The 27,098-nt window shown below is 47.6% G+C and overlaps 1 protein-coding gene across 5 annotated transcripts in view; it reads left to right on the forward strand.

Moving 5' to 3' along the window:
* Positions 1–27,098, forward strand: part of PTPRE (protein tyrosine phosphatase receptor type E) — a 150,162-nt gene that overhangs the window by 12,366 nt on the left and 110,698 nt on the right. Inside the window, exon 1 of one of the 5 annotated variants that reach the window (XM_032423463.1) lies at positions 900–2,157. The exons of the other annotated variants lie outside the window; for them this stretch is intronic. The gene's annotated coding sequence lies outside the window, so the exon portion shown is untranslated. Of the gene's footprint in view, positions 1–899; positions 2,158–27,098 lie in introns of those variants that run through there. 5 annotated transcript variants of the gene reach the window in all.

Consider the following 27,098-nt stretch of genomic DNA (forward strand, 5'->3'; position numbering starts at 1 on the left):
GTCACGGTCCCTGACCCCTAGCGCCCCGGGCGAGGCCTGCAGGTCTGTGAAGAACAGGACGATGCAATGATTTGCCCGGTTTGCTTCTGATTGAAAATCATTTTGAATCCGTTTGAGGGGCTCTGTAGAGAGAGTCTGCTTTGAGCAAAGTTCTCTCCAGACACCCCACAATCTCTGTTGGAGTGACAGTCTTTCTCTAAGGTGGTGTCCAAACCACAGGCATTTCACTCGTGGGTACCTCTGGCAGGAGCTGCGGGGGCCTGGGGAGGGAGTGAACCTCCGCAAGTTCCGCCTACTTCCGGCGCTCCTTCCCCGCCGCCTGATTTCTGGTGCGTGGCCGCTGAGCCCCGTGAAGTCGCAGGGCAGGGCCCAGTGCACTCTGTGTGCACACTGCCTCGTCTGGCTGCAAGGGGGTGACTTCTCTGCGGAGGGCTCCAGCGCATTCTGGCGGGCGGAGTTGACACGCTGTATCGCGATGCGTGAAGATCACATTCAGCTCGGTGCGCGGGGCCGAAGATGGCTCTGGGAGGCCGGCTGTGGGAACACATCACAGGAGGACGTGAGAACGAGCTGTGAAGGGCTTTTAGTGAGAAAGGGGTGGTGCTCTAGGTGGGGATGAGTTCCAGGGCCACAGCATGGCTTTTCTCGTCAGAAAGGCCAAGGGAAGGTGGGCGACATGTTTTTTTTTTTATTATTTTAAAGATTTTATTTATTTAACAGAGAGAGAGACACAGTGAGAGAGGGAACACAAGCAGGGGGAGTGGGAGAGGGAGAAGCAGGCTCCTCGCCTAGCAGGGAGCCCGATGCAGGGCTCGATCCCAGGACCCTGGGATCATGACCTGAGCCGAAGGCAGACGCTTAACGACTGAGCCACCCAGGCGCGCCATGGGCGACATGTTTTTACAACACAAGGTCACGTAGCTATGTGACTGCTCAGCAGGATTTCGCCATCAGCCCGCAGTCAGTATGTTTCCCTCTGCCCACCTCTCCTCGCTGTGCCTGCAGAATATTTAATAACCCAAGCACCAAAAACTGCAAGATTAACCGGGACAGCCTGGGCAAGTGTTCAACAGGGTCCCCTTGGGTGACAGACCGTGGAAAACATGGCACGGACCCACGTAACTTGGTGCTTTCATCTTTCCTAAAAAACTCTTGGTAACATATAACCTTGAAATCTGCAGTTATGGAGAATTGGTGCAACCGTAGCCGAGCTTGCTACGGAGTAGCTGTTGTGATGAACGAACAGCCAGAAAACCCCCCCCATCAGCACCATTCCCATGTGCTGCAGAGGAATTCGGAGGAGTCCCTGGGAGTCTTGGAAACGCACCTTCCCAGGCACGCAAGAGACTGTTCCTCTGACCGAGGCTAATGCAGTTTCCTGCGTTCTAGAACAGGACTGGCAGTCTTGCCCCATCCCACCTGTCTGAAGCCGGCACACCTGAGGGCTCGGCCAGGACTCGAAGACCCACTTCCATGACTGGCAAGCTGATGTTGGCTGTGGGCAAGAGGCCTCAGTTTCTCCCCCCGGGGATCCACCCATCGCTCTGTCTGAGCATCCTGATGATCCGGCAGCTGGCTTCCCCCAGAGAGAGTGATCCCAGGGAAAGCAAGGCAGAAGCCACCACCTCTTAGGACCTTGCCTCAGGAGTCATGTTGTCTTTCCTGCAGTATTCTACTGGTCACACGAGTTGACCCTGTTCATGCAGGCAAGAATGAGCAGCCCTTTCCAAAGAGTATGTGGGGGTGAGGAACCCTCCTTTTTTTTATTATCCTGGGTTTATGAGTTGTGGCTTTTAGCTGGACACCACCGAATTTGACTGGTTAACTGAACGAGAACAGGAACTGGACAGAAGGTGACTGGATAGTTCTCAGAATCAACTGGAAGTCTGGAGAACAAGGCTCAGAAAAGGGACAGGAGCCCAGGAGGCTCTGAACCACAATTAAGGTGCAGCCACAGGAAGCTTTTGGTAAGGATGTGGCCTGTGGTCCGTGGCACTGATACTGCTGGGCACGGCTGGCAGCGGACTCTCATGGCTGGGGCTTCTGAGAACACTTCTGAAACATCCCTGGATCTGTGACTCACCCTGAAGAGTCGAAGTCTTGGGTAGGATTGATGGTCGGAGCCCGTAGCACCTCCCTGCCACAGTTTGGCTACAGGTACGTGGAAGGCGGGGCCGGCAGGTGGGATCCTGCACTGGCAGGTGTAAGGGATGCCAGGAAGTAGGAAGAGAGTGGGGATGCTGAGGGCAGCCCCCAAAGAGCAGGTGCTCACTCTACCTCCTGCTTTGTACTGAGCTCAAGGGTAATTTTTTGTCTCAAGTGTACCCAGCATTACAACATTAATGTATTCCTGAAAAGTTACGTTGATTTGATTTGTGGTTTATAGACACTGGCTAAGCTTAATACCTTTTAGAAGTCTGCAGATAATCCTTTTGTAAAGCAGCTAATCCTTTTAGAGAACAAATAATCACTTCTTAACCCTTTTATTTTTGAAGATCAAGACTCTGTATATTGGGTTTTCTCAAGGCAGAGTAGCCAGCACTTAGGCTTCCTCTTTTGCTCACAGTGAGGAAGTGTTTCAGGTTTATAGATAACTGCTTATAATCTCTCATGCTGTCTGAAACACACACACACACACACACACACACACACACACACACACACTGAGGGTTTTTTCTTTCTCCGCTGTAAATGATTCTTGCTTGGAAGGAAGTGTGAGCTATTACAATTTTTAAAGAGCTTGTATTTATTTGATCTTACCTGCTAGGCTGTTTAAAGAGCAATTTAAGAAGTAAGACCTCGGAGCATTTGCATGGGTGAAGATGCACGCATTGTTATACCTGGGAAGTCACATTTGGAAGATTCACCTTTCATATTTTTTTTCCTTTTGTAAGAGGCTTTCACATTACAGCAGAAATATTTTGTTCCATTTCCTCGAACTGCTTTCACGCTTCCTGGATAACAGAGCGGGGCCCCGAGGTGACAGCTGGGCAGGAGCCTGGACGGGGTGGGCGTGGCAAGCCAGATGGAGACTAGACTCTCCGCTCCAGGCTGGTGACAGGTTCTGCGCGTCCAGAACAGTCCTGAGGTCCATGGGAGCACAGAGAACCAGCTGATGAGGAACTAGAAGCAGGCGGGGAGACCAGTGAGACAGCTGCTCCCAAAATGTAATAAAGAGATGAGAGAGAGTGTCTGATAATGGTTTTGCCATTCAGGTGCCCCCATGGGTCAGGTGCGTTCATAGTTCCTGTTGCTTTTTGCCCAGTAACAGGCAGGTGCAGTGGAGTGGCCTCCCTCCGTGGTAGGTAGACTAATTCGGCTCCTTTTTTCTCTAGTGCTAGAACCTATAGGGGTCATTGGTTGATAGAAATGAAGTACTGGCTTATATTTTCAGGGGCTGTGTTGTTAAAGAACATAATCCTTTAACTACTAGAATCATACTCATTGGGGCAAGATGCCCCCCTCTGAGAGGGTGCAGGAGGAGGTTGTAGGTTCACTTAGTGGGACTGAGTTGTCTTTAGTCTAAGAGTTGCGTGTGCGTGAGATGTCAGCCCATTTTAAGGTTCGTAAACTGAGACTTGGATGAGTGAAATGAGTTGTTCGAGGCCACATAACTAGAAGGCAGCAGGGCCGGGACTCTAGCCCAGGGTCGTCTGCATGCCAGACCTGGACACTAGGTCTCCCCGAGGAGAAACAGTTTGGAGAGGATGCTGCCTGGGAGTCCGGGCAGCATGTATGCGCCTCCTTCTGTCTTTCCAGACCATGATTCTGAGATAGTCACATCTTGGCATAAAGTATATAGCTGAAGAAAATACAAGTAACCTTTTTGAGTGAGGTATTTTAGTCATTTATATCAGAACACAGATGATTCTGATTCCATGGTGGGGCATTAAGTAAATCACTTTCCTGATTTAATTTTATTGTTCAGGGAGAAAGGCAATTCCTACATACCTGGTGCATTTTAATGTACTATGTATTATTATTGTCTTACCATTATTATTTGAAGCATTATGGCTTTTTTCCTTTTTAGGTGGCTTTTCCCATATTTTATATTGTATTTAGCCATAAAACACAGAAAGCATCATCATTTTTTAGCTAAGAAAATTGATGCCCTCTACAAAAACTATTAGAGAGAATATTGATTTCCTACATACGGTAATCCTGAATTGCTTCTTTTCCTCAAGATTCGTATTATTGCATTAGTGGTAACCTTCAGATTTATGGTTAAAGCAGAACTTCAGAGAAGATTTGTTTGGGAGATTGGCTGTTTTTCACTTATTTTCAACCTCTTACACAAAGCATCTGAACAAACTTCAAAATTCCCTTAATTTAACAAAGAAACCATCCTCTGATTGCTCTTGTTTTGTCTAGGTGTCTTGCGGTATGCCCACTTCCTGGCCTGCTCCCTCTTTCAGTAAATTGCGTTTGTTACTACTGACAGGCCTCTGTGTGTTTCCTTAGAGCTTGGACTTTCGGAGCAGGAAGGAAATAGTCGAAAACTTAGTGCAGATACGGCAGTTCTTTAACTGTTTTGAAACGCATACTTGATCATTGCTTCATATCGATTCCATCCGTCCTTCTGTGGGAGGTTTTCCCTATGCCGATCCATTTCCTTTTTTCACGTTTTTAATGGTCTTTGTGCACGGAGAACCATTTCTTCTGGGCATGTGACAGATTTGCTGTGCTGGGTTAGATTAGCATGCTTGTCTGATCCTGAGTCCATCTGCAAGGCTGCCTGATGAAAAGGGAAAAATAGTCAACATCCTGTCCTGGATGCAGACTTGGAGGTGTGTGCTGGGAATTCGTGTCTCCCTTTGAAATAACATTTTGGAAAGCACAGTGTTTGGTAGATAAGGGCTGTACTCATCGTGTCACATCAGAGAACAATTGTAGCATTTAGTTTCATATCGTCCTGCTTTCAGCCCAACTTTTATAGCTGAACAAAACACTGAGCGCTGTGTTAGAGGTCAAGGTCAGCACAAATCAGCTTTCACCGTAGGAAAAGAAAATGAGCTGAATAGCCATGCAAAGTGGCATGTTTGTTAACTATAGCGATTGTTGTGAATAGATTTATGCATTCAGTTTGTTTGCACTTGTCAAAACCTCATTAATTGTAAGCCCGATGACATTGTTTGCTGTTTCAAATCAGTTTTAAATTACACATGTGCTGCTTAATCTTAAAAGTAAAATTAAACCTTGGATTGGTATACACTTCAAGTTACAACACTAAGCCATTCTATTTGGGGCAAGGAGTTTAATACTCGCTGTAAAATAAAATTAGGAGGTCCTTTGCATCCATGGCGTCTGACGGAATTACGTTCTGTCAACTGTAATTTTTCAGGTTAATTTCTTCCACGAGGTATGCTATGTAAATAATAAAGTTATAAATACCTTTATACATTTAAATTATTATATAAATCCTTAGTATTAATGCAATAAATTTTTTTAGGCAAATTACTTGGAAGTGTGGGTTGTATGGCAAATAGGTAAAATTGATATTTTTTAGAAATCAGCAAAGATAGGTATTTTATTTGTCTAACAAATATGGGGATTTATCAAGGCTCTAGGCCAGGTGCTAGGGACGCACAAGTCACGTGGTCACCGCCTCCAAGAACTTGCTAATCTAGCGTGACCTTTTCAAAAGGTTCCCTGGGACAAGTGTGCCCTAAGGTTTTCTGCCAGGCATGGTCAGATGGGTTGAGAGCTGTGACCTGAAGCAGGGGACCCCTTGAGAAGGTACAGGGAATGCCAGCCGCTTGGGCCACAGGACTCTCTTCTCCATCCCATTCCTGAGTATGTTGGTCTGGGCTCTGGAATTCTTAACTTGGGGTCTCTTGAGAGCTTGTGGATAAAACTCAGAGTTTGTAAATTTAGATGGTGAAAAAATTTACCCCTTTCTTTCCATAGAATTACCTTCCTTTGTCATCTTATATCCCTTGTACCTTTACAGTGAGACCCTCCGAGCCCATCCCTAACTCTTGGTGACCACTGGTCTGTTCTCCATCCCTCTAATTTTGCCTTGTCAAGAATGTCATATAGTTGGACTCATACAATGCAGAGCCTGTTGGGTCTGGCTTCTTTCATGTAGCGTATGGATCTCAGAATCATTCTTGTGCTGTGTATCAATAGTTCATCCCATTTTATTGAGTAGTGTTCCGCTGTACGGAAGGACCACCGTGCCTTTCATCTTTCCCCAGTTGGGGGGCATGTGGGTGGGTTCCAGTTTATGGCACGTATGAATAAAATGGCTGTAAATTGCATATAAGTTTTTGTGTGAACCTAGGTTTTCAGTTCACTTGGATAAGTCAGTAGGATGGAGTTGTTGGATGCATGTCATGCATGTTTAATTTGGTAAGAAACTTCCAAATTGTTTTCTATAGTGGGTATACCCTTTGCTTTTCCACCAGCAGAGCATGATTGTTCCCATTGCTCTGCACCCTTGCCAACATTGGATATTGTCAGTTTTTTCCTTTTTTTAAATTTTTTTTTAGTCTTTTTTCCTTTTTTAATTTTTGCCTTTGGTATGGGTGAGTAATGGGATCTCACTGCAGTTTTAATTTGTATATCCCTAATGACTAATGGTGTTGAGCATCTTTTCCTGTGCTTGTTTGCTCAATGCCCATCTTTGGTAGTGTCTATTTAAATCTTTTGTCCATAAATTGTATTGTTACTCCCATATATTTTATTTTAGGTCATTAGAAGTATTACTCTGAGAATAAACTTCACTAGATGGCCCAAGGGAGCCACGTGACCAAAAAGGTTAAGAACCCTTGAGAGACACACTATCCTTAAAGTATCTTTATTCTTTACATTTTTGCATTTGGCACATGTCCTTGTTCAAAGTCTGTCACGCACCATCTCCAAGGTAGCAGCTTGCCCATGATAGAATATATTCCTTCCCCATCATTCTTTCTGTTCTGTGTACATAAAATGGGATTTTAAAACATCACCCTCAAGTGTGGGCGGGATTCCTTACTCCTCCCTCCCCTTCAGTGAGCAGTAAGGCATTTCTTCTGTTTTTATTTATGAAATTCTTTGGCCCTCTTTGATTCTTTTCTCAAATGGAAGGAATCTTAATTTGCAGGAAAAATGCAAACCACTATATTCCAGGAAAATGGTCTTATTCCAGCATTTGAATTAGGAGCTCTTAATGCAGGATAGCAGTGTGAGTGTGTGCTTGTCTCTGCAACACCGTGGATTGACAATTTTCTGCCTAATCTCTATGTTTCCATCACAGCTCCTCAATGGAACTCATGTCCCAGCAAAAATGCTTTCTATCTGCTTGAGATATTTTTTAAAAGTCTCTTGTGGACTCTTTTAAGTGGATAGCTAAATGGTGTCTTAGTCATTACCGAATCTATGACTCAAGTTTCAATACAGTCTTCAACGGCTAATATGTGTAGGTACCATAAGCTTATTTATCACCAACACATTAGTTTTGTTTTGTGCTTCTTCTGTGAAGGAACATAAGGTACAGAGATGTTGTGTTCTATTATTTTATTTTAATTTAATGAAAGGCCTGACTGAGGATTCTCTTCTTCCCCATCGGAAAGAAAAAAGAAATTGAACGAGGAAAATAAATGCAGTGTGTATGTTGAAAATTCATGTTTGGCACACACGTAAAAATATGTCGAGGTGAGGAACTCTGACATGTGTTAATTATTGCTTTAGAAGGAGCACTTGTGATAAATTGGTGCCCTAAATTTTATATTTGGCACATTTAGCCTATGCAAACGAATGTTAAGTGCTTATGGTTTGGGGAGTAAGAGATATAAAAAAACTTCTCGCCTTCTAGCTGTGTGCAGTCCCTCTGCGCCGGTGAAGCTCTCCGTGGGTACAAAGCCCACAACAGTTATAAAGAAAGAAGAGCCCTGGGGAGTCCATTGCAAGTCCTGTGAACTCACTTAGGCGGTTTCCGTTTTGGTGTCACTTCTATGGTTTTTCTCGTAGCCTACGGAGAAAGGAGGGTGGAGAAGGCGCTTTTGCTCATTTGCACACGCGTGTGCTCATGGCCACTCTCCCACTCAACCGTATCACGTTCCTATTGCGACTGTGACAAATTAGCGTACAGTTAGCAGCTTAAAGCGACACCTGTTGCTTACGCCCAGTTCTGGAGGTCAGAACGCAGCCCAGCTTCTGTCTGCGTCTTGCTGGTTCTCTGCTTAGAGGCTCATAGGACAAAATTGGGGTATTGGCGGGGCCCTGCTTCTTGTGGGAGGCTCGGGAATGGATCGCTTCCTAGGTCAGTTGGTGGGGTCCACATTCCCACGCAGGCTGTCGGCTGGGTGACCCTCAGGTCTAGGCAGCCCCTCTCCGTGGCTCCTGGTCCCCGCCCTCCAGCGTCAGGCCAGCGCATAGGGGGTCCCTCTCCTGCTTGGGTATCTCCGTGCTCCCCGCTGCCACGTCTCTCTCATTGGTGCCTGTGAGGGCTCCTGGGACCACACTGAGCCCATTCCATAATCCAGGATGCTCTCCCTGTGTTAAGGTCAGCCTATCAGGAACCCTAATTCCATCTGCACAGTCCCCTGCCAGGCGCACCTAGATTAGCCTTTGATGGAGAAAGCCGAGGGGTGGGGATCTTGGGGGATGTTCTCAGAATTCTGCCTCCCAGCGCCCTACACGTGCACATTAATAGCAAAATCACAAAACTCAAGGTTCTCCTGAGTGACTGTTTGCAGCACAAGGATTTGTTTCCATTTCTGAGACAATATGTGCTGAGATAATTCTGTGATATTTACACATTTGGTGTTTACGCCTCATGGACTCCATTATACATATCTTTAGGAATTCTCTTTACATAAATTAAGATGATTTTCCTCCTTCCCGAAAACATAGCAACATGCGGCACATTCTGGATGAAAATGAGGAATTGTTTACACCATGAGCCAAATTAAACTCTGGGAGGATTTTGATGCACGAGAGATAAAACATGCTCGAATGTATGGCGTATTTTAGGTCTCCTAGGGATTTCTTTGCAAGCATCAGCACAAATTAATATTAAGAAGCGATTTGATTATAACATCAAGACTATGTCTGAGGTTCCCTGGCATTTAACAGAGAAAGCAATTTTAGACACACATCATTGTTTTCCTCCGTGGGGCTGCCCAGGACACCCTCTGTCACCTCGGAAAGACAGATCTGCCCCGTGTGTGGAGTACAGGACCTCAGGCTTAGAGTTTGGATTCCTTCCTCTCTCCCCAGTCCCCACTCCTCCAAACTGGGCCATTTTTAGCAAGTTCTGTGGTTTCAAGCCTCAGTGTTCCTGCCATGGGGATGACAATCTTGCCTGTAGGATTTAATGAAGTAATATCTAAGAACATAATTTATAACTTAGGGAAAGCTAGATACTTGCTATTTAGACAACCAAACACACACACACGCACATGGAAAGAGGGAGAAGGAAACTAGTGATTGCAGCTCAGCTTTCTTTCTCACACTTGTTCTGAAAAATTCGGGAACCATTATAGAGAACTGAGGTTTCTGCAATAAAGGTTCTTTGCAGGGGATAATCTTGGAATCGAAAGCAAAAAAGATGAGGCTCGCCTTCCCCTTTTACTTAGCACTATAAGCAAGTTCTCGGAGGGTGCCGGGCGCCCGCCCAGCCTGCAGACAGAGTCCCAGCTCACAGGGTCCATCGTACTGCTTCCCCATCGCCAGCCCAAGTGTGAACACTGTTGTGTTAACATGATGTTCCTGTCCTTCAATGTGTTGGAATATTTATTTGCTCTGGGGACAAAGTCACACACATTTGCCTTTTGGGATGTGTCTTTGAAATAACCCTCAAGGAATAAGATGCTCCCTGCACATGGAACTTGGCTCTCTCTCCCAACGGGAAAACCTAATCATGGCTGACTTGGTGGTGGTTCGAGTTTCCCGGAATGCTGCATTCCTCCCCAAGGATAAGCACGTTTTTAGGACCTGATGGATGGTGGACCTTGGTCATTTCCCTAGTTCAGCCCTGACTCTGCCCAGCTTACGTGGGACGTGTGCAATGTGCCCTGTCCTCTTTCATGGGGAAAGAGGAGAAGCTGGTCCCCACCCCACTGGCCCGGTGAGGTTTGGCAGCACTGGGGCCCAGGGGCCAGCCCATTTGGAAAGGGCTGCCCTGGCTGGGGGGCGGTGGCCCGTCCATAAGACACAGCCGCAAGGAGGCAGCCGGGGTCTGAGGTCCTGGGGGCAGCACCCCCAGGAGGCCTCCTTCTTTAGATCTTGACACAGAGGACCACTGTGTCTCTCACTGGCAGTGCTGAGCATGGGGCTGGTGTTTGGGGCCCCGCTGGGATACCCCTCCTGAAAGGGGATTTCCTGCTGACCCTGCATGCCCTGGTTCTGCCCTCCCCCTCACTACCACCGCCTCCATGGACCTTTGCGGTGCTTGCAAACCCTCCAGTTAGCCGGGGCTCCCGTCTGTGTCTTTCCTCTTCTCCTCCAGCTTTCATGAAGAGGCTGACAGCAGGGACATACGACTGACAGTGTCATCTCTCAGCCCACCGGCAGCTCCTCTGGTTGGTGTCGGGTATGGGGGTTCCCCTCCTCCTCCCTCTGCCCAGGAGGCTGGACTATCCTGCCTGCGTGGTTCAAAGGTGGCCCTGCCCGCAGAGGGGTTGCTGTTTGGCTGTTGAGTAAGACAGAGAGTTTGTGATGAAAATCAACCCCGGGGCCTCTCAGGCTTTGGGCTGGCCCAGAGTGTGAGACCATCTCAGGCCAGCCCACTTCTGAGACTCGCACCCCTGTGCCGGGGCAGCCCCCGCCCTCCTTGTCCTTCCTCCCGATGACGGATGCTCGCGGTGTCCAGACAGAACTCTGCGGGCAGCTGTTTGTCACGTAGGCCCTTCAGACTGGAGCGATGTCTGGGCCCTTCACCTTCATCCGTGTGTCCCAGCTCGGCCCAAGGGGGGGGGCCCTTCTTCGGTCAGGGCCGTCTCCACCCAAGAGTACCTTCTCTGACCTGTTTTGCAAAACCCTCTGGCTTGGAGAGGCTCCCAGCACCCCCACAGGGTCATGCTGACAACACTGAGGGCTGCAGTCTCCCACCAGTGCCCAGGAGAGGGTCTGCTAAGAACCCAAGTCGTCACAGGACCGTCCCCAGGGTCCTCACCAAGACAGAAGCTCCTGGAAAAAGCTCCTGATGTCCGTCATTTGTACAAAGCCTCAAAACCGTGTGATTCCTTTCTGAGGCCATGAGGCAAATACGTATAGATTTTGCTATCTAATGTCCTGACCCTCCCTCTGCTCATCCTTGTCATCTTCCTCCTTGATGTGCAGGTGGCCTCTGAGTCCCAGCTTTGCAGCTTCTGGGACCCATTCCCCTCACACGACAAAAGTTTGTGCACGGGGCAAATACCACTCTTTCTGCAGCCCCCTCACCTGCAGCCTAGCCCCACGCGCTCCACTGAACACAGTACACCTTCCAGTTTTCACTTAAATTTCAAAATTACTCTCTATTTATAAAACCTCCCAGGGGTTGATGTCTGCCGTATACTTAAAAGCAAAAATGGGAGGGGCGCCTGGGTGGCTCAGTCGTTAAGCGTCTGCCTTCGGCTCAGGTCATGATCCCAGGGTCCTGGGATCGAGCCCCACATCGGGCTCCCTGCTCCGCGGGAAGCCTGCTTCTCCCTCTCCCACTCCCCCTGCTTGTGTTCCCTCTCTCGCTGTGCCTCTCTCTGTCAAATAAATAAATAAAATCTTTAAAAAAAAAAAATGGGAGATACAGGCTTTCACTTATGGAATGAAGAAGCCACGGGTTTGAAAGGCACAGCAGAAGGAATAGAGTCCATGGTATTGTCATAGTGTTGTGTGGTGACAGGTGACAGCTACGCTTGTGGGGAGAGAACTTGAATCGCTGTCTTATACACCTGAAACTGATGTCACATTGTGTGCCGACTACAACTAAAAACAAACAGAAGTGTACGAACCTCACTGATCATGGCTGAGCAGAGGTAATCCCATGGTCAAGTTTGTATCAAGACTGTTTCGTTAGTGGGTATGGATTTGAAACTTGACATTATTTGAACTGTTTATTCAACGCCATGGCATTTAATTAATGGTGGCTAGTTTATGTATGTGCATATATGTCTGGGCTTTCCCGGATCAGTAACCTTATGGAAGCACTGATTCTGAAACCCAGCCCAATGTGTGTTGTGACTCCCCAGAACCGTTTTATCCCAGCTCACCGAATGTTTGGAGTGTTCCTCCTGCTGATATTCTCGTGGCTGATTAGCTGTTTCTAATTCCAATTCAGTTTAAAGATTTATTTATTTATTTGAGAGAGAGAGAGAGTAGCATGGGGGGAGGAAGGGCAGAGGGAGGGAGAAAATCCCAAGCAGAAACCGTGCTGAGTGCAGAGCCTAACATGGGGCTTGATCTCACAACCCTGCGATCATGACCTGAGCCGAAATCAAGACTCAGAGGCTTAACCGACTGAGCCACCCAAGCGCCCCCCAGTTCAAAGATGACTAAGAGTTTGTTGTTGCTGTCCTTTTAAAAGATGTAAATAATTATTCTTGGCACAGTGAACGCAGCCAGTCTAAGAACTGAGAGAGGTAGGAGGAGATCTGGACTCACGATCCCTGCGTGTCTGTGCTCCTCCCTCCAGAGAAAATTACATTCTCCACAGGCATAACGCTGACGTTTTTATTCCTGAAAATACTTGAAAAACAAAATGCAGAATCACATGAAGGTATTGATTCCAGTGACCTGGCAACAAAATTTTTATTAATGGGATCAAGGTTTGAAATACCTGACTTAAGCTGTATTTCACATGACAGTGCCTTTTTAAAAATCTGCATTTTCCCCACCTCAGGAAGAAATAAAAGGTACCTCCTCATGAATCATTTGATTAAAATTCTTCTCCAGCACCCTGTACTGTTCTCTCATTGTGGAATTGTTGAAAATCAGGTGATTTGCAACTCTACACTTGCCCAAATGAAACCAGGAGTGTGATTGATAATTAGAATCCTGGACTCTCTGAACTGAAAGTGGTTCTAGAAATTGCTCAAACCAGGAATGGCATTGTGCAGACAAGGAAACAGAGGTCCTGGGGCCGTTTTTCATCCAGGTAAAATCAATATCTCAGGAGGGAGAAAAGGGGGGAATTTCTGACTTGTGCTTTTTTTTAATAAACTACTTAGGAGTGTGTGTGTGTTTGTGTGTTAACCCTATGACTCTTACCTAGACATATTAATAAAGATGTATGAATTATATTCAAGTAGATAATACAATCTCGTATATTTTTTTAAAAAAGCTTTCATTCCCCTGGGTGTCAGACCAGCAGCCTCGTTGGGTTTGATGCTGGTTTAAAGCTGGGAGATCGCACTGTCCCCATGTCCTGCCATCACTTGTGTGCAAAATCGCTCTCCTGTTGGGGACTCAGTTTCTTTACTGTTAAGGAAATTGACCAAAAAAAAAAAAAAAAAAATCACCAAATGAGATAATCGTTGTGAACAAGCCAGCGTAGCATCCCCTTAATGGGCCTGTGCCAGTGAGTTGGGGAGCTTCGTCCTCATCAGGGAGTCCTGCTCTGTCTTGACGGGATTTGCTGCTTAAACAGACATTTTGTAAAGAGTAATTTTGTATTTTCCTCAATCCACGATATTTTTAGAGTTGATGTTACTTTTTATCGTCTCTCTTTGAGGAATACAACGTGAGGGTCTGATACACATATAATGAAATGATCACACAGTCAAGCTGATTAACACACCCATCACCTATCGTTACCTTGATGGGTGTGTGGTGAGAATACTTAAGATCTGCTCCTGTAGCAGGTTTCACATATATAGTGCAGTATTATTAACTATAGTCGCCCTGCTGTGCATTAGTCAGTCCCCAGAACTTGTCTTGTAACTGAAAGTTTGTACCCTCTGAACAGCATCTTCCGTTTCCCCCACCGCAGCCCCCGGCAGCCATCACTCTACTCTTTGCTTCTGTGAGGTTGACTTTTTAAAATTCCACATATAAGTCAGTTCATGCAGTATTTGTCTTTCTGTGTCTGACTTATTTCACTCAGCATAGTGTCCTCAAGGCCCATCCATCAGTGGTAGGGTTTCCTTCTTTTGAAAGGTTAAATAATACTCTATTTATATATATATATATATATATATATATATGTGTGTGTGTGTGTGTGTATATAAAATGTATATATGTGTACTGTATTACGCATGTCATGTATTGCATGTATAATGTATATATGTGATACATATAATATGTTACATGTATGTAATGTATATATAACATATACATATATGTGTATAATATATAACATTATATATATGGATATCTGTCTGTCTCATGTTTTCTCTATCTATTCATCCATCAGTGGACACTTAGGTTTTCCTGCATCTTAGCTATTGTGAATAATGCTGCAGTGAACGGCAATGACATTGGGGGCACAGATATCTCTTCCAGATAGTGATTTCATTTCCTTTGGATATACACCCAGAAGCGGAATTGTTGGACCAATACTACTTTTTTTTTTTTAACAGGTTTAAGATAGATGTCACATGATGTTACCTCTTTATATTCTTTTTTTGCTACTGGTGGGAAGTGTGTGAGTTAGTATAATTGCTACTGTAACTATTTGGAATTAGAAAAAATAGAAACAGAGCCAGAAGGCAGTTATCTCCATCCTCGGCCCCAAATCTCTCCTCCCCAGCCCTGCCTGGACCTGAAGATCCCAGGGTGCTCCACACTGGGGTGAATTAGGACACTGTGTTTCAGCTCTTCTGTAAAGAGCTGGAGGAAACCGGCCCCCACTAGCTGCCTGCTGCAGAGGGAAGCTTCCTTCTCTGTGAACACAAGTTTATGAATGCCTTTCTGAACAAAGGCTATGAACTAATCACCATCATTCCTGATCCTTAAATAGCATAGCATTCCAGTGAAATGCTTTTCCAGATGTTTCAGCAAGTGAAATCATTTGTTTGGGGGTCACATTATAGCTTTTTTTGTGAAATACGACTTGAGAACTTTTCCCTTGTGCTCACAATCATTCCGTCAATTACAGAGTTCTTCTTGGGATGATCCTTTCTGTCTGGATTCCTTCATCATTCTTTATTTTTCAACTTCATACTTTCCTAGAGCAAACACCCAGCTCATGTTAAGTTTTATCTTTGGACGATGAATGCATCTCCAAACAGGAGTCTCACATTTTAGGTCTAGTGATTCCAGAAAGGAAAACAAGCCAGAGGCCCAAACACAGGATTCTTTGTTATCATGAGCAGTTGCGGCACACATTTTGGAAGGGTCAGCTGGGTGCAGACTACTGAATCTCCACATGGGGTGGTGGCAGGGGGATACAGGGAGAGAGGAAATATGGCCTGGTCCTCCCTGTGATCCCAGGACAGATGGAGGGGCGGTTCAGATACACAGGAAGTGGAAGAGCACCCCAAGGAGACACATTCCACATGCCAGAGGGGAGGCAGGGCCCAGATGAGTTGAGGGGAGAGATGGGTCCCAAAGGAATGGCAGTTGGAGGCAGGCCACATGGAGTGGCTGACAGTCCAGCCCATCTGGGGTTCTGGTCTATTCTATACACCTATCCCCAGAACATCTTTCTGATAACCTTGCCCTGACTTGGATGCTTCCTTGATTCAATGCCCTGGAAGCTCCTTGTTGTCTTCATGCAAGAATACCATTTGCTTAGCCTAGAGGACAGGCCCTACCAGACCCTAGCCAACCTCTGACACCTCCCATCCTGCTGTCCTCCAGGTGTGCTCTGGCTCACACACCTCCTAATGAACTGGACTTGCTCACTATGCTGTTCGTGCAGCCTGGGAAGTCCCCACTCCATGCAGCCCTCATGTGGAGCCAGGAGGAGGCCCTGAGCTGGCAAAGGCAGGGTGGGATAAAAAGGAGGAGCAGGGTTGGTGGAAAGAGGAGGCCCTGCAGTGTTTGAGAGGTCAGGGTCAGTGCCACTGAAAAGGCAGGGCTTGCTCTAGGCTGCAGATGGTGCTCTGGTTTTGAATGTCTCCAAATGTGAAACTCAAGAACTTCAGATTCAACTTTCCTTCCAGCCAGAACTCTCTGCCTCCTCTGTCTCCATCCCAGGATTCTTGAGCAGCTGCCATTCAGCGATCATGGGAACAACACATATTTACTGAGTGCCCGTTCGGTCCAGGGACTGGTACAGTAGCCCCGGAGCTGTCACAAACACAGATGCCAGGCAGGTGTGGTCCATGGCCCAGGCGAGCCAGGCAGGCCTGAGCTGGGAGGAGCAGCACCTGCCGTGGCCACAGGGGGCGCTGCGCTCAGATTCCGCTCTGGTAGATGCACAGAGCGCAGCCCCAGTGGGCACATCTTCTGATTGCTCAAGAGAAGTTGGACGTCTAGATGTGTTTGGGAAATGCTACAATTTTAAAATGTGGGCAACTGAATAACATTTTTTTTGACACCAGATGAGCTAAAGAGGGTATGTTTCCTGCTGCATTTGGTCTCTGGGCAGTCAGCTTTCCACCCCAACAGATGCATTCTTGGTTCATTTCTTTACTTCCAGAAGATATCCATTTCCATGCAATACAGCGCCACATCCTCCACCTCCCGAAAACTACGTGAGCCAAGTCTCTGTGGGCACACTTGAAGGCTCTGTCTTTATGTCCAGGCTCCTTGGTTCACGGACACCAGCCCTGGAGCCCTTACCTATGGCCAGGTGATTTGCAGAGTAGGGAAGAGATAAGGCAGTGGGACAGCCCAGTCTTCCTCCAGGCTGAGGGCAAAGCCATGGCGAAAATGTGGATACACGTGGATCTCATCAACATACCCCAGATTGTGTCACCAGTGGGGGGAAGAAGGCAAAGAAAACGGGCAAAATGTCAATGCTTCTCTCCAAAGCAGAGTGTCTTTTTATAATATCTCACAGGGAAAAAAATAGGTCAGCATCGCCCCAAATGCAGGCCAGTTTTCCTGCAGTCCAATCAAGAGCGTGGACGTGCCAGGAAGCTTGAGATCACCATGTCAGAAGTAATGAGGATGAGTGGGAATGGAAAGAGAGCCTTGAATCCCAGGGAGATATTTTAAGCAAAAGGGACCAAGGAACCCTGCTCCATCTGCTAGCAATCTGAGGCTATAAAAATCATTAGCAATGAAAGAATATAGAGGAAACGAAGAAGTCAGGGGTTAGGGTGCTGTGTGTCTGCCTATCTAAAATGAGATTTTAGAAAATGAAAATTTTTCTTTAAATTGTACAATATCCTTGATTTAGGAAAGCAAATCAGCTAACAAGCCTATGCCTTTGACAGGTCAGCTTGGTCAAATTCAATTTAGATCTAAAAACTACATTGAACAAAGGGCCCATCAGCAGATGAAGGGATAAACAAAATGTGGTCCATCCAAACAATGGAACATTATTCAGTCTTAAAAAGGAAGGAAATGCTGACACATGCTCAATGTGGATAAACCTTGAGGGCATTACGCGGAGTGAAGTAAGCCTATTGCAGAGAGACAAATAACCGTAGGATTCTACTCTCCCGCGGTACCTAGAAGCAGTCAAATTCCCAGAGACAGAAAGTAGATCAGGGGTTGCCAGGAGTAGGGGAGGGGGTGTGGGGGTTGTTGTTTGATTTCAACTTGGTGCAGAGTTTCAGTTTGGGAGGATGAAAATGTGCAGGAGATGATGGTGGGGGTGGCCGCCCTGTGAGTGTATTTGATGCCACTGAATGGTACACTCGAAAAAGCACGAAAATGGTAAATTTTGTGTTATGCAGATTTTACCACAATTTGAAAAAAAGTCCTGCAAGAGCCGGCACCTGAGGACTGCGTGTGCGCTCACAGACCAAGACAGCTTTGAGACTAGGAAGTAATTTTTATCACACAGGCCAGGATTCCTGAGTGACTTATCTCTTTATCTCTTGGGTCTAACAGAAACCCCAACAATTTTGTCGTAATTTTGTCTGTCTCTCGTTAACTCTGCCAGGGATGGGCACAGCCTGTCCTAAGGAAAACAAGAGGGTTCTTTAAACTTGAGAAGCTTATTTAAGGAAACCATCCCTATACGTGTAGTACAGAGCAAAATGTGCTGGTGTCTGTATCAGGTTTTTCTGAATACTCCAGTGGTCTACGTTCATCTCTCAAACCCTGGACTACATCAAGATGATTTAAAATCTTTCCCCTGGCCAGTCGCTGCCCCTCTGTGACCTCTGTACTGAGGAAGAAGACTTTGCTAGTCCTTTCCTAGCCTGCAAGACCTTGGGGATTCTTCTGGGGCTCCTTAATTCCTGAATTTTCTTGACCCAGGGAAGCGTGGTTGGGAGCAGCCTGTGGCCTCCTGCCTGCCATAGAGTGCCTCACGTTCGCCAGCCCCAGCTTACACAGGTGGGCTGGGGTGCCCATGCCCAGAGCTGAGCCTCCCCACTGGGGCGGGCAGTGTTGGCTGGGGTTGGGGGGGGGTGTCTGACCTGGCTGCAGACTTGGCGGAAGGAGGAGGAAGTGGTTCCCATCGGTATTGGGCAGGGGAGTCTAATAAGAAGTAATGGGGTTGCCCCAGCAGGTTGGGAAGCTCAACACTGTGGAACCCAAGAGCAGGTGAAGGTGTTCCTTTTAGGGAAACAGGTCAGCCCCAGGGGCAGGGTGGAGGGCAGCAGCAGATAGGGCCCCGGCTGCCAGAAGAGCTGAGTTCCAGGGTGAGTTACTGTGTAGAGGGCATGATGAAGATCCAGGAACAGACTGAGGGGTAAAGCAGGACTGCGGATGAAGAGTAAGACCATAGCTGTGGTGACATAGTGACAGTGTGGTGGTCAAGGCTAGATGAGCAGTTCTGAGAGGTACGCGGTAAGGATTGACTGGATGGGTGGGGGGGTGGATGGGTTGGTGAATAGATGGGTGGATTGATGGATATGTGGGTGGATGGGTTGGTGGATAGGTGGGGGGGGGATGGGTTGATGGATAGATGGGTGGATGGGTTGATGGATAGATGGGTGGATGGGTTGGTGGATAGGTGGGTGGATGGGTGGATGGGTTGGTGGATAGGTGGGTGGATGGGTGGATGGGTTGGTGGATAGGTGGATGGGTTGGTGGATAGGTGGGTGGGGGGTGGATGGGTTGGTGGATATGGATGCCTAGGTTGATGAAGCTGCAAAAGTAGGCAAAGATAAGACCATGAAGGCCTTATAAGAAGTTGAGCATAATGTGGAAAGCCATTTAAAGAGTTTAAGCAGGAGAATGACAAATGGATCTGTGTGTATGAAAGATCCCTCTGATTTCATGTGGATAATGGGGTGGTGGAGGTGCAGGGCTACAAGCAAGAGATGAGTTGGACGTTTGCTGCAGTGAAAAGATAAGAGTGCCTTGAAATCAGGTGATTGATAACAGGATAAAGAAAGTGAGTGAATTCCACAAATTTTTAAAAAACATAAATCTCAGGAAACAGTGACTTCGGTAGGTATTCGGGGTCCAAGAGGAAGGCCCCAGGATGACCCCCAGTTGACTAGGCAGCTGGGAGGACGGCAGCACCTTCCATCAGGGTGGGGGGACAGGGAGGGTCAGATTTGGGAAGAGGGAGGGATTATCCTGGCAGTCACAGTGCCTGTGGCGCCTGGTGGCACTGATGTTTCCTCCGCTGGAGCTGAGGGCAGGCCCCATGGCGTCCCCACCCCTTCGCTGCAGCCCCAGAACTCAGCTCAGTGCAGCACATGGCTGGTCTTCAGGTTGTTGGACTGACCGGTGAACGTGGAGCTGGGATTGGACAGTCTCTAAAAGCCTTCCCCTTACTGTGTCCCTCCCACGACACGTACACAGGGCCTGGCAGAGGGTCTTGAGGAGCTGGCAGGTCAATGTGGAGAAGCTTCCAGAACAAACTGGTGGTGGGAAAACGGTCTCCGTGTCTGGGCTGTGTCTCAAGCCTGAGGCAAAGTGCCAGCCAGACTTCCTGCTCGTTGCCTCTGGGCACCTGGGTTTCTCTCGCTGCTCCAGACTCTTATTTGAGGAGGCCTCTTTCTCATGACAAATGTCACGAACACTGAATGTCACCCTGTTCCGAAGGAACCTGGTGTGGACAGACTGTGTGTTGCCTTCCCCCCGACAGGAACAGGGTTTGGCAATAAACCGAAGACTCACTATTACAACATGTTCTCGGGGAAGTAGGTCATGTGTCCCCAGGAGAGTCAGAGGCCTACGAGAGGGAGAGGTTTGGGCTGAGCCGCGCTTTTTTTTCCTCAAAGCTCTAGGAGGGGGAAGGAACCATTTTCTTTTCCTGTCAGTGATGTGTTTCCTTCCCTAAGATTGGTCACCCCCAGTCCGCACCTGTTTGCTCTGAGGTAAATGAACACAGAAATGCATTCTCTGTCTTACGCATAGTCCCGGCCGACCCTGCCATTGTTGGGTGCTCTCCTGGTCCTAACTTGTCGTTGAAGAAGAGAAGGTGGTAGATCAGCTCTGTGGGACATTTGCTTCGACCTAGCGTGACTCCATGGAGTATCCACTGAGGAACTTTCCACACGTTTACGAGAGAGGCCTCAGTGGGGGGTGGGGGGGGTGGGTGAGGCATCACCTTGCGGTGGGGGTGGCCCGAGGTGGACCTGGGAGGAACACAGCAGAACCAGGGAGGTGACCAGAGGAGCAACTTCAGATGCTGTGGGTCAATTTGAGAAAAGTCTGCAGAGCTGAGGTCAGACAGAGGCTGGGGGGTGGGGCGCAGGAAGATGGCTTCCCTCTTCTGGCTCAGCCCTTAAGGATCAGAAAGGGGTGTGATTCCTTCAACAACAGTCGTGTGAAGGGGACTGAAGCTGATAATTCAGGGTGGTGACAGGAGAAAGAGGGAACCTTCTCGTTCCTTGCCATTGTTCCAGAAATATGTTTGCTTCCCTCACACTTCTGAGACAGTCACGGACAACTGCTGGGGTCACCGACTCACCTTCAAAATGAAGGAGGTGTGCTGCTCATTGTGGGCTTCTGCTGTCAGACTCCAGTTAGAAAGATTCCAGGGCCCAGAGTGTTCGGAGCAAACCCACAACTTAAAACTTTAGTTCTTGCACTTTCCTTATCTTGCCTCAAAGAAATTTCCATTTTCTTGATATACTGTCCCCAAGATGTGGTCATATTGTTGGTGCTTTCTGTTGGGAAACGTGTCCTTGGGACAAACTATAGTGGTGTAAAGGAAATGATAATCTTCCCTCTAAATGATTCTGTATGTTAAAGGATAAATATATAAGATGCATTGAAATCCTCAAGTGATTGGAAATAAATATGTGTACTCAATTCAGTTTTGAAATAAAATTATTTATTTATGTAATTGGAAACTGCACCAGGACCTAAGCACAAAGAGAAAACATGCGTTAAAATACACAGGAGAACTGTCGTTCTTGGGTATATTGTTCTGCTGACATTGGTCACCTCCTAAGTGTATGATGGGAAGAAAGAGATGACCCTGGGAAGAAAGAGATGACAAGTCGGACTGTGCCCTTGTTTCAGGGACAGTAAGTAAAGGACGTATGCACAGGGATGCTTATTGTGGCAAAAAAATCAAGTAAAAAATGTGAAGGCCCATCAATTGGGAAAGTTTGAAAAAAGATTGGTTCCACTTATGAGTCGAGGAACAATATGCAGCCCATAGAGGCATGCTTCAGATCCAGAAGGGCTGACAGGTGGGATTTCTGCACTGCATTAATAAGTGAGAAGAACAAGATGCACAAGTGCACGGTCATCTTCCCAAAGCCTACATCTGTGAGCACTTGGCCATTGATAATCTTGTGCACGGGGAAAGGTGTGCTAAGATACGTTGCAAGATACCACGTAGATTATTCAGAACGTGCAGTTATGTGTTCAAGAGCAAAGGTGTGCAAAGATACACAACAGGTCAGCACATATCTGTACTGGTTCACACGTGCTCTAAGAAAAGCACCTGACTTCGAACGTTGAGTATACAAATTAAAACGGCATTGCCCCAGAACCGGGCTTGGCGGAAACATGGTTGACAGAGGCTCACTCAAGTTCATTGTCCCTGGAGTTCAGGGGAACGGTGTGTGGGTGTGGAGGGGGCTGTGCACATGGCAAACACATAATGACGACCTGTCGGGCCACGCCCAAGGGTCTGGGCTTTATCCTGCGAAGGCATGGAGAGTGTGTCTTTTGAGCTCTGGTGAAGAGAGAGAGGTTGAGGAGGATGAATGTAGAATCAGGAGACCAGCAGAGAGTTTGAGGACATGCACCCACATCACCTCTTTTTTAGTAGACATTTTTTTAGGGAAGTTTTACTATCGCAGCAAAATGGAGTGGAAAGTAAAGAGATTTCTCATATAGCAACCCCCCCCGACCCCCAACATACACACCCTCCAGTCAACATCCGGGAATCAGAGTGGTACATGTGTTAGAATCAGTGAACTTAACATGGACACCTCATTATCTCTCAAAGTCCATGCTGTACATTAGGGTTCACTCTCAGTGGTAGCCATTCTGTGGGTTTTGACAAATGCACATGACATGTATCTATCATTTTCGTATCTTGCAGAATAGTTACACTGTCCTAAAAATCCTCTGCGCTGCACTGACTCATCCCTCCCTCTCTGCTGACCTCTGGCAACCACTCATCTTTTTGACTCTCTTCATAGTTTTGCCTTTTCCAGAAGGTTAGATAGCCGGAATCATACATACATGTAGCCTTTTCAGATTGGCTTCTTTCACTCAGCAATGGGCATTTGAGGGTCCTCCATGTCTTTTCTTGGCTTGGTACCTCACTTGTTCTTAGTGCTGAATAGTATTTCATTGTCTGGATGTTCCCTAGTTTACTTATCCATTCACCTACCAAGGGGCATGTTGGTTGCTTCCAAGTTTTGGCAATTATGAATAAACATTCATATGCAGGTTTTTGTGTCCATGTAAGTTTTAAGCTCCTCATGGTAAATACCAAGGAGCATGATTGCTGGATCATATGATAAAGGTATGTTTTTTTTCAGAAAATGCTGAAGTGTCTTGCAAAGCGGCTGCACCATTTTGCATTCCCAGGAATGCATGAGCGTTCCTGTTGCTTCCCATCCTTGTAAGCACTTGGTGTTGTCTGTGTTCTGGATATGGGCCATTGTAACAGGTGCGCAGTGGTGTCTCCTTGCTTGAATTGCATTTCCCTGATGGCGTTCATTTGGACCACCTTCTCCTGTGCTCATCTGGCTTCTGTATGTCTTCTTCTGTGAGGTAGCTGCCTGGGTCTCTTGTCCATTTTTTAATCAGGTTGTTTATTTTCCTGTTGTTGAGTTTTGAGAGTTCTTTGTGCATTATTGATAGCAGTCTTTTATCAGGTATACCTTTTGCAGATGTTTTTCTCCCAGTCTGTGGCTTGTCTTCTCGTTCTCTTGACATTGTCTTTGACAGAGTCGAAATATTTTACTTGAAATGAAATTCAGCTCATGAGTTCTTTCTTTCATGGATCGTACCATTGATGGTGTGTCTAAAAAGGCATCACCATACCCAAGGGCATCTAGATTTTCTCCTGTGTAATCTTCCAGGGGTTTTCTGGTTTTCAGTGTTACATTTAGTTCTGTGATCTGTTTTGAGTTAATTTTTGTGAAGTGCATAAAGTCCGTGTCTGCATTCAGTTTTGTTTTGGTTTTTTTTGCAAATGGATGTCCATTTGCTCAAGCACCATCTGTTGGAAAGACTTCTTTTCTTCATTGTATTGCTTTGTTCCTTTGTCAAAGTTCAGTTGACTGTATGTGGGTCTATTTTTTGGACTCTCTGTTCTGTTCCCTTGACCTATTTGTTAATTTTTGTGCCCACACCATACTGTCTTGATGACTGTAGCTTCATAGCGAGTCTTGAAGCCAGGTAATGACAATCCCTCAACCTTGTTCTTCTTCTTCAGCATTGTGTTGGCTACTCTGGGTCTTTTGCCTCTTCATGTAAATGGTAGCATGAGTTTGTCAATATCTACAAAATAACTTGCTGGGATTCTTACTATGATTGCATTGGATTTATAGATCAAGTTGGGAAGAACTGGCATCTTCACCACATTGCCTCTGCCAGTCGTGCGTGCTGGTGCCTGGGGACTTGGGTGACTGCCACTACAGGGTCAGATGGTGGCATCTGAGGGGGACATTTGAAGGTGAAGCGGAATGTGCACGGGAGAGTGGGCCTTCCCCCTGTGTGGTCGCCAGCGTCTACACTGTCATCCACATGGAGCAAACACCTCATAAGCCAGTGCTGGGTTGGATTTCAGGGAGAGGGAACAGTTCAAGAAAATGGACAATGAGGAAAGCCTCCACTATTTGCTAAGAGCCATGATTTCTTATCTACTCATTTAAAAGGTCCTTTATCAACTTTTCCTGCCCTTGGGCCCTTGTGTAACTTCTTTGCCTTACGTACTTGTGACTCTCGGATTCTTTCTGGCTCTGCTGAATCCAGGCCCAGCAGTCCTGTCTCCTTGGGGTCTGGTCTCAGCTCTGACTTCACTTGGTCACCTCTGACCCTGAGCTTCTGGGGTCTCTCTCTCTCTCTTTCTCTCTCTCTTTCTCTCTCTCTCACACATACACACACACACACACCCCTTTTCACAACCTTAGCTTTTGTATCCCTGGAGTCTGCAGTGGGTCCAAATTATCTTTGGATCTCTACCTTGTAAATGTGTGAATTTGCCATCACCCACATCTTGCTTGAATTTGTGAGCATTTGGCTCCATTAGCCCCCAAATGTGAGACTTCTTATATACAAGCAAGTGGGAACCACTTGCCCCCTCCTCTCGCCCCTCCTCCTTGCTGTGAGTGTGCATTCAGACGATGCCAACAAATTGGCTTCTCCAGGCAGAGCTGTGGTTTCGGAGGGGTCTCTGCTCAGCCTGCACGTGTCCCGTGTGTGTGTGGCCTTCTCCGGGGCATAGAAGTGCTTGCTTCAGCCCACACAAACGAGAACGATGAGACATTCAGCAAAGCACCCCAGCTGTAGTGTCGCTGTCCCATGGCGTTACTGGTGACAGCCTCCCCTTTTTGGAGCTGGGCAGGCAGGAGGTAAGAGGAGAACAGTGCTGGGCTTGTTGAGGGGCTGTTTGTACGGCACCCGGCGTGGGGAATTGAGAATACTTCCTTAGATGCCTTTCTGTGGGGTGGGGGGGTGTACTTAGAAGGGGGACTGCCTGGAAAAGGCCAATGTGGTTTGGGGGCTGGGCAACACGGCCGGGAGGAGGCGTGGGGCTCTCCCAGGAGGCCATAGGGTGTCCTGGGACCTGAGGATGACCGGAGGCCAGCACACACAGCAGGGTCACGTCCTGACCGAGGCAGGGCGCCCCTTGGTCTGCTCTGTGACCCCCATGCCGTCAAGTGCACCAGGTGCAGGAGAGGGAGTGCAGCTCCTGGGACTGGCGTCCTTCCATCTGGCCCTGTGGCTCTCCCTCTCCACAACTTCTTTCCCCTCCTAGCTTCACTGCCCTTGGTGCTCATGAACCTCTTTCTGTGCTCCTGTCCTTATTACCCCCTGCTCCCCACATGGTGGTAAGCAATGCTGAGCAGGACCTGGCCCGTCTCGCCCACACTCTGCTCCAGGCACGGCAGGCCAGGCATGCTGTGGGCACACGGCAGGTTGCTGCAGGATGAATGAATGGGTGGAGGAGTGAATGAATGAATGAATGGGTGAGTGAGAGAAAGAAGACATGAAATGCACCTTGAATGATACTTAGCGCACAACCACTCGGGAGATGTTCGCTCTGGGGGGTGAGAGATTCTCAATTTTTCTGCAGGAATTACTGGGTTGTTTTAATTTCATTGAACCACAAACACTATCTTTATGTACATTCTAAGTTCTAGGTAACCACAGGGAAACACAGTAAACATTCAGTCCCTCCTCTTTGCTGGGCTGTGGGGGTTATGGCAAGTCGGGCCATGTAGGCCCGTGGGGCCAACCCCTCATGGGGGAGCCAGCCCCCGCTACAGCTCTCTGCCGAGACCCCTGGAGTGTGGCCACTGTGCAGGGTCTCCTGTGGCCTTTCCTGGAAGGTGCAGCATCCACTGCCCGCGTCTGTCCTGCTGCGGTGGGCACGGAGCACGGACTCACTCCCGGGGAGACAGAGGCCACCTTCCTCTGGAGGGGAAGGACTGCGGGAGTGACCCAGGGGTGCAGGGTCTGCTGGGGAGTGGGAGCCCGTGGGCATCCCCCCGCACTCTGCACCAGCACTTCATTTGCCCTGCCCTGGCTGAGTGCCCCCTGTCAGCTAGCTGTCAGAACCCGTTCGCTTGTAATGGGCTGCGGTCATTACATCTTTCAGTGTTTGTAGGACACATGCCATGTGCAAGGCACAGCGCTGAGTGCCATGGAGAAGACCAGGCAGGCTCCATCTCTAGGATCCCCACCTTCTCCAGTGCCCTGCGAAGTACAGAGCTGTACTGGGGGTCAGAACTCTGCACATTTTGTAAGGGAAGGAAGAACGAAGCCTTCACCCCAAGAAGCCCCCCGACTGCTCACATCACTGTCCCCTGGAGACTAACGATGCTACTTATTAAGAGGGCTGGTTTCTTTTTTTCCTGCAGTCTACCTCTGGGGTCAAGTCTCCATGAGAGTCTGTTGAACCCCCTTCATAGGTCCAGGCAGAGAAAGTGGTCTTGGCAAGTGCTTCCTTGATCTGGCCAGTTAGAATGGCTGGAGCTCTCATCTTCACGGCCAGAACAGCTTTACTCTAGAGAGTCCTGCAACTCCCTCCCATCCCCCCCTCCATCCCCTCCATAAATAGGTGCTAGGCCACAGCTCAGCCTCTCTCTGGAATCACAGGCACTTATCACGAGGGTAAGACAAGGTGCACTTGTGAAAAAGCCGCAGTTCATTTTGACTGAAGGTCAGTGCAGTGTAAACATGGGGATGAGTCAGAGGTGGTTTGGAAAAGTAGTTTGCTGGCCTGGTGCCTTGAGACGTCAGTCGGGATCCATAGAATGTTTTAGAGCAAGGTCATGGCGTGATCAGATCTTAAGGGCTAGCAGCTGGCCGAGCAATGAGGTCTGGAGGTTATTGGGATACTACTGCAGGAGGTCATTCATCACACAAGCGAACATTTACTAAACACGAAGTATGTACCAGGCTTGTGTTGAGCGCTCGATGGTGGATTGGAAGTGGTCCTGCTTTTGATTGAATGCAGACAAAAGTAACCAGAATTGAACTGAGGCTGGAGCTGGTCGGGAAAAGCAAGTTCTCAGTGGTCTCACAACCAG

This window comes from Phoca vitulina, unplaced genomic scaffold (assembly GCF_004348235.1).
Source record: "Phoca vitulina isolate PV1807 unplaced genomic scaffold, GSC_HSeal_1.0 scaffold28, whole genome shotgun sequence".
In the NCBI taxonomy this organism is placed as follows: domain Eukaryota; kingdom Metazoa; phylum Chordata; class Mammalia; order Carnivora; family Phocidae; genus Phoca; species Phoca vitulina.